This window comes from Pleurodeles waltl, chromosome 3_2 (assembly GCF_031143425.1).
Source record: "Pleurodeles waltl isolate 20211129_DDA chromosome 3_2, aPleWal1.hap1.20221129, whole genome shotgun sequence".
NCBI lineage: Eukaryota > Metazoa > Chordata > Amphibia > Caudata > Salamandridae > Pleurodeles > Pleurodeles waltl.
In genome coordinates, this window is record NC_090441.1 from 173,522 (window position 1) to 186,920 (window position 13,399).

A 13,399-nucleotide genomic window follows, 5' to 3' on the forward strand; every position below is an offset into this window, starting at 1 on the left:
GAAAAAATAATGAAGTGTGAAAAGAAAGAGAAACATGAACTGTAGTGGGCTATAAGGCAATAATGCAGGTACACTTGGAAATTTGATAGATGATTTGTCTTTATTTAACTTCTCTGCGAAGGGAATCGAAAGTTCATACACTGTTTTCCTCCCTTCTGTCACTTTTAGGTCGTATCCTCTTTCTTCACCCTTCCTGATAGGCTTTCGTGATGAGGGATATTTCGCTCCTGGTCCAGGTCTGGTCTGGTCTCCCTCGGAAGAAAGAAACATGGACTGGTCTCAGGTAAGTTGTTCTAATTGTTTAAGTAAGGGGTTTAGGTCTCCGGGGAGGTGTTAGTGGAGGTAAGTGAGGTATGAACTTAAAAAATAGTTTTTATATTTCAGGGGGTGAATTATCATGCAAAAAAAAAGTGCTCTCTATAGCTGCTCTGCCACCAACAGTGCCAATAATTCTATGTTGCTTTTCCCCCAACTGACCCCTTATCCTCCCTCTCCCTCCCCTATTAAGCATAAACAATGGCCTCTTTCTCTCCCAATACAGCCATACCTGGTTTAGCCACTTTCCTCCAAGAACGTGGCTTGGCTGTACTGTGGTGTCTCTCTCTCTTTGTTGGTTAGCGTTGCTGTCCAGCTTTGTTTCTCTGCTTTGCTCTGTGTCCAGCCGTTGTGATGGCTCCGGTTTTTCCTCAATAAATGGCGCGCTTCCTCCTCTGGTGTTCTCCTCGTTTCGTCTTCTTTTTCCCTCTTGTCGCTCTTGCAGCTCCGCGGCGCCTTCCGCGTCCTTCTCCTCTCTTTTACCCTCTTCCGGGGTCGCCTCTTCTGGGGTCCCATCCCAGAATCTCTCCGCTTCTTGGTGCGGGTTCCTCTGTGTCGTGCCCCCTGGGTGCGGGTTTCTCTTTGACATGCCCCTAGGATATAGGTTTCTCTGTGTCGTGCCCCTGGGGTACAATACAGAGGACTCCTCTTCGGTTGCGTCTAGGCCCCTTTCTGCATCTGTAACGGGGCTTCCGTTACATGAACATTAGAGAAAAAAAGAGAGATGGTGAGAGAAATAAGCTTCGAAAGAACCAGGGCATGTATGTGCTCACACATTTTCCAGAGAAATAGAACTGGAAAACCACTTTGACACTTCGGGTCTCGACAAGTAACTTGTGGCTTCCACATACAGATGGGAAAAAGAGGGATTTATAGTGAAACGTGAATTGACAGATAAAACACCAGAGAAAGGAAGGAAGAAAGGTCTAAAAAAAAAAAAAAGTGAAACAACGCATACCGAGTCAAAGGAAATAGCAAATAAAAGACAAAGAAAGAATGAAGGGGAGAGAAAAAAACGTAAAAGAATGAAGGGGAGAGAGAAAAAAGTGAAAGAATGAACGCCTGATGAAGAAAAAATAGAGGAACGAAACAAGGAAAGAAATAACCACGTTTTTGCAAGTATGAAAGAGGAGGTAGCAAGAGGAAAAGGGAAATAAAAAAAGGAAAATAAGTAAAAATAAACAGTTGAAAAAAAGATCGCAATTGTTAATTTGTGGATTTTAAGAACTGGAAAAAGAAGAGTGGGGTAGGAAGAAAACACATAGAGTAAACAGAGTAATGGAAGGAACGGAGCGAGATAGGTGGAACAGACCCTCTCAAATAAAGATGGCTGCTAAGAATAGATTTAATTGGCTCCCCCACATCCTCAAACAGAAGTGTGGAACAGCACGGGGCACTGCAGAACAACAGGTGGTGCATTAGCAGAGTTGCATGTGAACCCCAAAACACCAATGTTGGGGAGCTTCAGATCAGGATTGGGATATAGAGAGAACTGGGTCCCTGCCCAGTGTTGCAAAAATAGAAAGGCAGCGGGTGAGGAGTGAGAAACAGAGTGCAGTGTAATTCCTGATATTGGAATAATGGGGCGATGCAGATTATGGTTGAGGTGCACTGACACTAGTCGTATGTGGGCTGAATTACTGGAATAGTAACAGGCACACAAGGTCAGAAATGAGGTATCTTAATGGAGCTATATGTGGAAACTTGTATTGGCAAGCCAGAGTTAGCCTGGAGGTGCCCTGGTGAAGCTGCAAGTGGGGCCCAGCGTGGAAGTGGCATAGCCTCTGAACCACAGAAGTGAGGAGTCCTGTAGGGCGTGTGTGTGAGCCTTAGTACTGAGACGAAAAGTGCACTAAATGTTAGAATTGATGGATGCTGGTGGAGCTGTGGTGGTTCCCATCAAGAGAGGCGTTGGATGTTAGACTTGAGGTGCACTGGCTGAGCTGTGTTTTGCTCTTTTTGGTCCAGTATTGGCTTGGTAGTAGGGCGGACTAATAGAATTGAGCTGCTGTAATGGAACTGTATATGAGCGGGTCGCAGTATCGCAAAGGAAGTGACGTCGCCGTCGTAGAACTGAGGTGCACTAATGGAGCTGCGCCAGAGGTCCCAGTACTGGAGCAGCATAGTGCACTGACTGCAAGAACTGAGGTTCTCTGGCAGACAGCGGGTTTGGGGTTCCTGGCACTGTCAGAGCTGAGGGCTTCAAGTATGTGAACTGTGGTACACTGATGGAGCTGCGCCCAAGGTGCCAGTACTGGAGCAGCAGAGTGTACTGACTGGAAGAACTGAGGTGCTCTGGCAGACAGCGTGTGTGGGGTTCCTGGCACAGCTGAGGGCTTGGAGTGTATGAACTGAGGTACACTGATGGAGCTGCGCCTGAGGTCCCAGCACTGGAGCAGCAGAGTGTACTGACTGGAAGAACTGAGGTGCTCTGGCAGACAGCGTGTGTGGGGTTCCTGGCACAGCTGAGGGCTTGGAGTGTATGAACTGAGGTACACTGATGGAGCTGCGCCTGAGGTCCCAGCACTGAAGCAGCAGAGTGTACTGACTGCAAGAACTAAGGTGATCTGGCAGACAGCGTGTGCGGGCTTCTGGCACTGGCATGGCTGAGGGCTTGGAGTGTGTAAAATGAGGTGCACTGATGCAGCTGAGAGTGGGATCCCAATATGGAGCAGAAGTGGGCACTGTCTCTAAGGATTGAGGAGCTCTGGTAGAGTTGGTAAAGAAAATCCAAGCCAAGGAAGGGTGGGAGCCATGCATCTGAGAGAGGGTGCAGAAAGCCCACAAAGACCAAATGTGACCAAGATAACAGCCTGATTTATATCATTGTTTACAGCTAAGCTCAGAGCAAGAATGCTCTGTAAATCAAAAGAGAAGCTTCCATGGACAGGAGCATAAAACAAAGTTTAAAAAAAAGTCCCCTGCAGACTAGATAAACAGGACAAAGTGTAATTATAAAGTAGTTGGTCCCTGCTCACACACAGAAGAAGGAGGGACAAAGGGGCATCACTGACCTCTAGCAAGCAAGGACTTTTAAATTACACTGAAACTAACAAATGAAATAGCTGGGAGCCCACAGAAGCATACTTAAAAGTATACAAAAGGTCATACACTTGCACTTGACCTAAAAATGAGCCCACCACCCCCAAGAAGGGGCTTCTTGTACAATGGAAATCATACATTTAGTGCAAGGGTCACACAGTTTGAACTAATTACAGTAAAGAGAGAATAATACCGTTTTCGAGCTTCCACAGAATTCATATAATATAGCGTCTGTCTCTCCCATCCCTGGTGCCCTCCGGACACTTCAGTTGGTGATACAAATGTTGTTACTTAATTCACAAGTGTTCACAATGAAGGCTCTTACCGGTGCCAAAAGATGAGGCATTGGAACATTCACTCTCAGTGGAGCAGCCCGCTAAAGAAATTTAAAAGGAAAAAATAATTATTCTGTACACATGAAATTTACATTACATCTCAAAAATAGCTTACAAAGTTGCTTGTGCATGAATCATCTGTGCACAGGGTGAGACGAAGGCAAAATTATGACTACATGCTGAAAGATGGCTGCAAGCAGCACTGAGTATTTTGGAATTGAAGCCTACATTGACCATTGTTAGAGTAAACATTGCCTTTCTCTCAACTACAAGTTATTTATATCATGTTAATACTATTATGCATTCAAGTAAAGGCCATTTTCATAACTATTACATGCATAACATTCCCCTCTCCCTTAATCTAATGAATAACAATAATACATAAAGAAATAGAAATATGTGCTAATATGTGTTGATTACAGAGGTTGAAATAATGAAATATATGTGGCAATTGATATGTGTGGGAATAATTATGTACACATTAACATGTTGATTGAGGAACCCCCTTCTAGGAAACTTTTTGTAAACCTTTTTTATTTTTATTTAGTAACTGAAGGAGTCATAGAACATTACAACAAAGCAATCAGCCAGATAATTTACAGGATGCATATAAGAATATTACTCAGCTCAGGTGGGGAGGAATAATAGGAGGTCATATGATGTCCACCCAGGCAATAGAAACAAAAAGTGTAGAAACATGTACACACCTTACAGTCAATTTCAGTGTGTATCACAGATCTTGGCCAGGCTACATTAAACAAAATCAATTTCCTCATAGGAAACATATACATTTAATCCAATTTAAATTAAATCTATGTGGTACTTTTATCTCTCCTCTTTGTCTTGTCCTTTTTCTACTGCCTGCCTTAAAACTGCTACCTGGTTCCTCTAATTTGTTTTTGATTGTTTGATTTCCCTAGTTACAACTTATTCTAACCTCTTTCATTCGTATTGTTTTTTACCATTTCCAACCATGAAAGCATGCACATTCGCTACCCTTTTTTTATTCTGCGTCATTCCGTCATTTACTTCAATATATCTTTTTATCACTTGTAACAATTTTCCTGAATAACCTCGTTGACCTTTACAAATGCACCATGGACATTTTGTCTTCACTATTTCACCGTCTCTCACATCCAGTTCTTTCACTTGTCAACCCTGACCATAGTACTTTTTATATTCCTACAGTTGTTTCCTATATCATATTTTCAATTTGTCCCTGGTTTAGTCCATCAAATTCCACCAGAACTCCAATGGACAACACTGTTCTAGGTCTCCTGCCCTTTAGCAATTCAAAGGATAGAGACCCTCTACATTAGTTTCTGGTGGTTCAGTGACCCCACACCATCTGGTTAACACACTCAGTAATCCGTTTGTTGTTCATTACTGCTAATTGGACAGATTTATTTTAACTTAATTTACTAATTCTAAAGGCCTATTGGCTCTGGGATTGTATGCTGCAGTTCTGCAATGTTTAATGTCCCATTCTGAACAATTTTCACCCAAATCAGTAGCTATAAATGGTAGAGCATTGACAGATACTAATTTGTCTGGGTAAAATTCACTGACCTAATGGACATATTATATCAGTAGCCATTTTAGCCCATGGTCTCATGGAAAATTCTACTAGTTGCATATACTGTACTATCATTTTACACAGGGTCCCTTTTAGCACGCAAACAGCAATCTCTACCAGCCAATTCACTGTCTCAGTCCAATGTCTCTGTTCATACCCAGCCACCAGAATGCACCTCTGATTCTTATTTTAGTTTTGTTCCATCCTAAATGACCTTAATCTTACTCCTTAAACTCATAGGCAGGATTAATTTACTGCCTCTTCTTATACCCTACACATCTTCATATTTAGTCATCCCTTACACAGCCAAACTTCTCTAATCCATTTAGCTGTTTGAGCCACCCTTCCCAGATCCACACACTCAAAGTGTGTACTTCTTCATTATTAGTACCTCTGTCCACATTTTTCCTGCATTGCTTCTACCTTTGCTATTCCGAGGAATACTACTCATAATTTTTCATCTTTTTTTAGCCAACATTAGCTCAGTTTCACATCCTTTCCTAGGTATAATCATTGACAGACTATCAGCAAACTCATTGATTTTCCCAGAAAAATATTCTATAATAGATTTGTAGTCCTCCAAATTAGACAGCCATTTTACAATCCCAGGGGATGCTAGTCCTCAACCTTTCATGTATAATATATGTATCAATGATTTATGATTCATGCATACAGTGTAGGGCACACACCACAGAAATGTATGAAAATGCCTGGCTGCCCAATTGCCAGCCAATGCTCTTTAAAATCACAGATTTTAATTTCTCTGTTTCCCCAAAGGTACATGGGGCATATGCTATTACCACCTATTTTTTCTGTATTAGTCTTAAAACTGCTAGCAGAACATACATGTTAGTGTCTGTAGTAACTATACTTTTACACGTGAAACAAATCTTCACAGTGGTTGGGCTTGTTTAATTTCAATTTTTTTATTCTCATGATTTCTTCCTGATACATACCACACCAATCACATTTCTTATTTTCATTTAATAACCCTCTCATGGTTTTTCTATTATCCAGTTATTTATGAACTTGTCTTAAAACTCTATTATTCCAAAAAATGATTGCAAATCATCTTTACTTTCTGGTATGGTATGGTGGCATTTGTAATTGTGTCAAATACTGTATCTTTAGGTTTAGTACAATTCTCATTGAAATTGTTATTCAAAGTATGTGAATCTGTTTACTTTGAATTTACATATTTGAATTTTAATCATTAAACTTTTCTTTTCCAAACTGCTCAAAACTTGACCTAATCAATCATCATGTCCACTCTCTGGGTCCGCATACACTAAAATGTCATCCTGAAAGTAACAGACACTCTCTGTATTCCCAATCAAAGCCAGCCTTAACCTTTGAAAGACTGCCACAACTGACACAACTCCAGATGGGCAAGCATTTATATTGGTAAGCCCTAAGCTGTGTGACGAAGTAGGTCAGATGACAAGAAGATGGATGTACTTCAATCTGATGGTACACAGACAATAGATCAATCACAGAAAACCATTGTGTTTTATCTATCGTGCTGAGCATTTCTCCTATACTAGGGGCCGGGTGTCTGTCCACCCAAATCAGGTAGTTGAGTTGTCCGATTTGCGTACCATCACTATAGGTGCCAGCCAGTCAGAGGACTCAATTTTCTCAATTATACCATTGTTCTTAAGATTTCTTACTTCTTTCTTTACTCTATCTCTAATTGTCAATGGGATACTCTTAACTTTATGTATTTTAGGCTGAGCACCTTTGCACAATATAATTTTATGTTTGAATACTTCTAATTTACCTACATGTTTGTAAAACACACTAGGGAACTTCTACCCATTGATATATCTATTTCACAGAATACACCAACGTAATTTGCATCTGGTCTTATAAGTATGCCTAAAGTTGTCTAACAAATCCAACCTAAAAGAGATGTTTCCTTCCTTGCAACTTGTGCACCTGTCTTCAAAAGACACTTCAGGGGGGACTTGGCATAGATGGTGGACGAATAAGATGCGCTTCCCCGTCTCTCTGACTCCCGCCGACCACAGCAACACATAGCGCCTTTCCTCCAGTTGTTGCCGCTCAGTGAGGCAACTCCCTGACTGTTGGGACGCTGCAGAGACTCACTGGACCCACCAACGCTCCCCCCTGCCCCGGGAGAAGTCACAGTCTACGGATGCCTTCCGTGAAATTTCAGATCACAGCAAGATGGTGGCAGGGCAATGGTGACTGAAGCGCACGTCCCTGAACAGGGGGGTCTGTGCCGCCCAGAGCAATACCATTAGGAAGAGCAACCTTGCCTCCTGCTTGGAACCAGGCCGTGGCAAGTGAGTCCCCCGCGGCCACCTGACCTGCCTTCACTGCAACTCCAGCCCGGGGCACACAAGCAGGGCAGAGCATCTGGAGGCGCCTCCTGTCACGGAGGGCAAGATGCGGGCACCAGCACTCAATGGCGCGTGACCCCCATCTTCGCAACCAAGGCCCCAGGTATCACACAACAGGCACTAACAACCTGGGGGTTTGTTCTGCCCAGATTGGAACCATCAGGAAGGGAGACATGTACCTGCTTCGAATCGGGCCACAGTGGTTAGTGCCCCCCTCCTTAGGCCACCTGACCTGCCTCGCTGCGATACCAGCCCTAGCACACAGTAGCAGGGTAAGCACCTCGAGGCAGCCTTGTGTCGGGGGAGAGCTGTGGGTGCCCATGCTCGGCGGCACCCAACTCCATTCTCACCACTGAGGTCCCGGGCCCCATGCACTAGGTACTAATAACCGTGTGCTCCAAAGACTCTTGATTTGCAAGCTGTGACTGCGCTGCAGTGGCTGATTACAGACACCTGTAACTGAAATAAGATGCAGTGTTCCAAAAGAACAGACTCCATTCCACAAATTAGGGTAGGGGATCTTCTTAGTGACCACATGCATTAGTCTTACAGGAACCAGAACCTCCACTCACCATTGGGTGACGTGCTTCATCATTGGTCCATGCTCCCCAGGGAGCTTGGACGACGGGTTAGGTCAGACTAACCATGGCACTCTTTAGTTAAATTGTCTTGATAGGAGAGCGGCCAGCATCCATGCGATCCCTAAGGGACCCATGTATCTGACCTAGGAGGGTCTCTACATTCAGAAGTTTATGATTCTAACGTAAGATTTCAGTTATTTCTTACATAGGCAATAGGAGTAGTGTTTTTTACTCTCTTAGTGAGGGTTAGGCACAGTAACAGGTCCTGAAGAATCTCCACCTGATCCTTGTGACTGTATTAGGCGTGAAACATGTTGGCCATGACTAGCAGTTCTGTAGTATAGGGAATACCCACACACAGTTCCATAATATCTAAATCCCTAATTAGAGTGGTAGACATACATTTAGTTGATGGTAGGGAACCAGGTCATTGATTTCTGTACTTCCCCTTTTTTTTGTTTTTAACCTTGGCAGGGGTGCCAGGTTGTATTAAAGACAGTTTTTTTTGCCACCTTTAGCCAATTTTAGCAGTTTTCCTAGTCCCTCTCACATCCACTCACGACCAGCATTCTTTCTCAAAAAGATCTCCGGCAAAGTGCCTTCTAGTAGGGCTCATCACGCATTGCAGTACCAACCTGACCAGGAGCATGTCCCAGTAATGAAGCATGTCACCCAATGGGGAGTGAGGGCTACTGTTCTTGTAAGACTAATTCATGTGGTGACTGAAAAGACCCCCTACCCTAACTGGTGGAATGGAGTCTGTTCTTTTGGAACAGTGCATCTTATTTCAGTTACAGGTTCATGTAGGGAGATTTATGCACTGGACTACATATTTCTCCCTGGTTTGTATCCCTAACATTTTTTTGGGCATAGCTGATTACAGACACCCACATGGAGCAAGCATGAAATAAGGGCCCAGCACACACAGAGACAGCCAGCACAGACAGCATCTGCCTAGGAAAGCCACAGCTCCTTTACAGCCTGGCAACACGGAAGGACGACCAATTCATCCCTCTCCCAATTCTCCCGACTGTCGCATGAAGGTTCTAGGTTGGGGGTGGGCCCCTACGACATTGGAGACGCATGCTGAATATCTCTGCAATGCTTCCTGTACATATAGCCTCCATCCATACCTGTCTTGTAATGCCCACTTGTACTATATCCTTGTCTCCCGGACTCCCGTTTAGACAATACACTTGATTTCTCACAGCTCTCTGGAAGAGTGCAAGCAGTCGGCACTAGGATTCCATAGTTGGGACCTTTTGGGCGCTAGTGGATGAATCAGACACTGGTCTCACTGGGATTGAGGGGTTAGAGCGTACCACCTCCCTGGGTGCCGGGAGCTTCCCCCGCTGGGGCCCATGCAAGGCACGGCCACGGAGTCCCCTCATCTGTGAATGTCGAGGGAAATGGAATACAGGGGTCTTACTACTCCCTGGAACGGAGGCCACCTAGCCAATGCAGCGACAGGCCGCCACTATGGCTGCAGCCCAAGGCAAGAAAGATCATACACTCTGGAAGATGCTGACAAGACCTACTGGAGGGGCCTACAGGGGATGGCCCTATTATCAGCGAACCTGAAAGTCTACCGGCCATGGAGAGCCCAGTGGCGCAAGCCTTCCTGGAGTCCCTGTTCTTCTCTCTTCGCGATGACATGCAGGCGGTCAAGAAAGACCTCTCGGCTGACGTGTGTCACATATGCCGTGACCTGGATGATGTCGGCGAGAGAGTCATCTCACGGGAGGACAGGGACGACGCCCGCAGTGAGGAGCGAGAAAGGCTTCAGCTAGAAATCTATCGGCTACAGGATCAACAGCTGGATTTACAGGTGCAAACGGAGGACCTAGCGAACCGCCTCTGGCGGAACAATATTCGCACCAGGGGTACCCCGACTGATGCAGAGTGGACAGACCTGCATGAATACGTGATGACCCTTTCCCATCAAGTACTGGGCACCCTCCTGAAACGGGAATAAAGCTGGACAGAGTACTCTGTATGGGTCCACTGTGACTGGCAAAAGCCCTGCCTCCCGACATCATGGTCTGCGTACATGACTTCCAGCAGAAATAAGCTATCCTGCATAAGGCGCGGACTTTGCACCCTCTTCAATTCAGAGGTCATACTCCTCAGCTCTTTCAGGATCTGGCAGTCACTGTGCCACAGAAGTGACGCACTTTCCGTCCCGTAATGGCCCACCTGCAATTCCTAGGGGTCTCCTACTCCGGAGGTCACCCCCTCCAACTTGATGGGAAATTGCATCAGCTCCGCTCCCTCCAGTAGGCTTGTTGACTGCTGGCCATCCGGGACTCTCCCACAGAGTGCAACGCGGATGGCCCCGGGGGTCGGATGTTGCTAACTCAGCCTTGATGACACCGCCCTAAATACACCGCGAAAGTGGTCCCCCCGGATCTAACAGCGATGGCGCTAGAGAGACAGGCTGTCTGAGACACTCTAACAGGGGACACTGGCAAAAGATAACTCACCTGACCCTGAGCCTCGGTTCGGCTCTTGCCTTCTGTGAGATGGGCTCAAAGCGGTGGGTGCGAAGAAGGAAATCTTCTATTGAAAGGACATACCTGCACTATCGTCGACCCACGGCTTTTGTGGAACTCACGCGTCCTCATCAACCAGCTACCCACCCAAACTACGTGTTACTCATTATCTCCATGGTAAAACTATTTTTTCATGAGACATTGTTATTGTCACAGAGTTTGTTTGTTTACAGGGACTATCACACAGGGCACACTCAGGGACTGAATAAACCTCCTTGGAGGGAATCCATAGGGAGAAGGGGGCACTTCAAGTGACTGTCACACTTCTTACAAGCCTTCAGTACACACAGGAGAGGGCACGCTGCAAAGCTTGCACAATTCCACAACTACACATACTCCTTCAAGAATAGTGACCCTTAATGTGAAAGGTCTTAATAATCCTGTCAAGAGAAGAGCAATACTCTCCTACCTGGCGCAGTTTTGGGCAGACACATGTCTCTTGCAGGAGACAATCTTTCTGGTAAAAGTCTGGCACTGCATGAAGTCTAGGGCCTTTCTGCAACAATTTTATTTCTCTGCCATTACTAAAACAGCAGGAGTGGCAATCCTCATCTCCAGATCTTTCAAGGGGCGAGTGGGGGACAAGATTGCAGAGATCAAGGGACGCCTTCTGGTGTTTTGCATCTATCTTGGGGAGCAAGCCCTGATAGTAAGCTCTATATATACACCCAATGACGCACAGGAGACATTTATCCGCAAGGCCATCACCATAATGATGAATAGTGAAGAGAAATTGGAACTGTTAGGGGGTGATCTTAATACGGTCTTCCAAAAGAAGTGGGATGGCAGGTGGAATGCTGAACTGGGACTGCACGATCTCTGGAGGGAGGCCGATCCTGGGAGCAGGGGTTACACCTTCTCTACCCATGCACATAATACCTACGCCAGACTTGAGCATTTTCTGGGAACCTGGGAAATACAGAATCTCCTTGTTAATATCTAGATTTAATCCAGCTCCCCATCTGAACATTCAGCAGTACTGCTTGACCTTAACCTCCTCCGACAGCCCGAGCACACCGGACATAGGGGGTCATTCAGACCCCGGCGGGCGGCGGGAGCCGCCCGCCTGGCGGGAACCGTCGAATGACCGCACCGCAGTCAAAAGACCGCAGCAGCCATTCTGTGTTTCCCGCTGGGCTGGTGGCCGACCGCCAGAAGGCCGCCCGCCAGCCCAGCGGGAAACCCCTTCCCACGAGGACGCCGGCTCCGAATGGAGCCGGCGTAGTGGGAAGGGTGCGACGGGTGCAGTTGCACCCGTCGCGAATTTCAGTGTCTGCAATGCAGACACTGAAATTCTATGTGGGGCCCGCTTACGGGGGCCCCTGCAGTGCCCATGCCACTGGCATGGGCACTGCACGACACCCCTCACCGCCATCCTGTTCCTGGCGGTCGGAACCGCCAGGAACAGGATGGCGGTGAGGGGGTCGGAATCCCCCATGGCGGCGCAGCAAGCTGCGCCGCCATGGGGGATTCCTCAGGGCATCGGAAAACCGGCGGGACACCGCCGGTTTTCCTGTTCTGACCGCGGCCAAACCGCCGCGGTCAGAATGCCCTGCGGGGCACCGCCAGCCTGTTGGCGGTGCTCCCTCCAACATGACCCCCATAGTGCCTAGGGGAGACCCTCCTCCGTAGACCTGAGTTGGTCAAACAGGTTGAGCAGTCTATCCACTCCTACTTATTGACCAACAACATAGCTGGTACGTCAGTATCAGTACTGTGGGAATGCTTTCAAGGCAGTGGTCCGGGGCACCTTCATCATAATTTCTGCTGGTGATAATAGCCTTCGCCGGGAGAAAAGAGCCCTACTGCAGCAACAAGTCAAACAACTTGAATGCATACACCAAAGCACAGGCACCCTAGGATATGGAGGCGGAAACAGCTTGCCTATTTAGACCTGGTAGAGCAGAATACTCCCTTCCCTGCCTTAAACACACTTTCTATGTAGGAGGCAACAGGGGCGGGAAGCTCCTGGCCAATAGATTACAGGCCCAACGCTTAGCCTCAGGCGTCAAGCGACTCACAATGAAAGATGGCTCCAAGATACATAGAGATGACAAAATCACAGCACAGTTCCAGGACTTTTACTGTGACCTATATTCTGCGCAACCTACAAACAGGGAAGTGGTGGAGTGTTACCTCCAAGCTGCTAACATCACTCATCTCTCCGGGTGACAGGCAGAAGAATTGGATAGGTCCATCCGCATTGAGGAGGTAGTTGCTGGTACAGCACGCCTAAAGCTCCATAAATCGCCGGGACCAGACAGCTTCCCGGCTGGTTTTTATAAGACCTTCTATCATGCATTGGTGCCCATTCTGACTAGGGTCTTAAACTGTATAGAGGGCCCGCTAATGTTGCCTCCATGTATGAGAGAGGCTTCCATTGTCGTAATCCCCAAACCCGGCAAGGATCCGCAGAATTGTGCATCCTATAGACCACAGGTCTTCAAACTGGGGGGTGGGCCCGCCTGGGGGGGCCTCAAGTGGTCCCAGGGGGGGCGCCAGACTCTGGCCAAAAGAAGCATTCTACAGATAACAGGCCATTGTTTTAAGCACAAGCATGTCATTGCATTTTTAAAAAGGTAGCGGTACTTACCTGCAATGTTTAAATAGGTCTAGACATATTTAAACATTG

At 46.5% G+C, this 13,399-nt stretch overlaps 1 long non-coding RNA gene across 1 annotated transcript in view; it reads left to right on the forward strand.

Annotated features, from left to right (window-relative positions):
* The window catches only part of LOC138286376 (uncharacterized), a 63,420-nt gene that overhangs the window by 7,314 nt on the left and 42,707 nt on the right, over positions 1-13,399 (forward strand). Inside the window, exon 3 of the long non-coding RNA XR_011201977.1 lies at positions 169-283. This is a non-coding gene — a long non-coding RNA (uncharacterized lncRNA). The remainder of the gene's footprint in view (positions 1-168; positions 284-13,399) is intronic.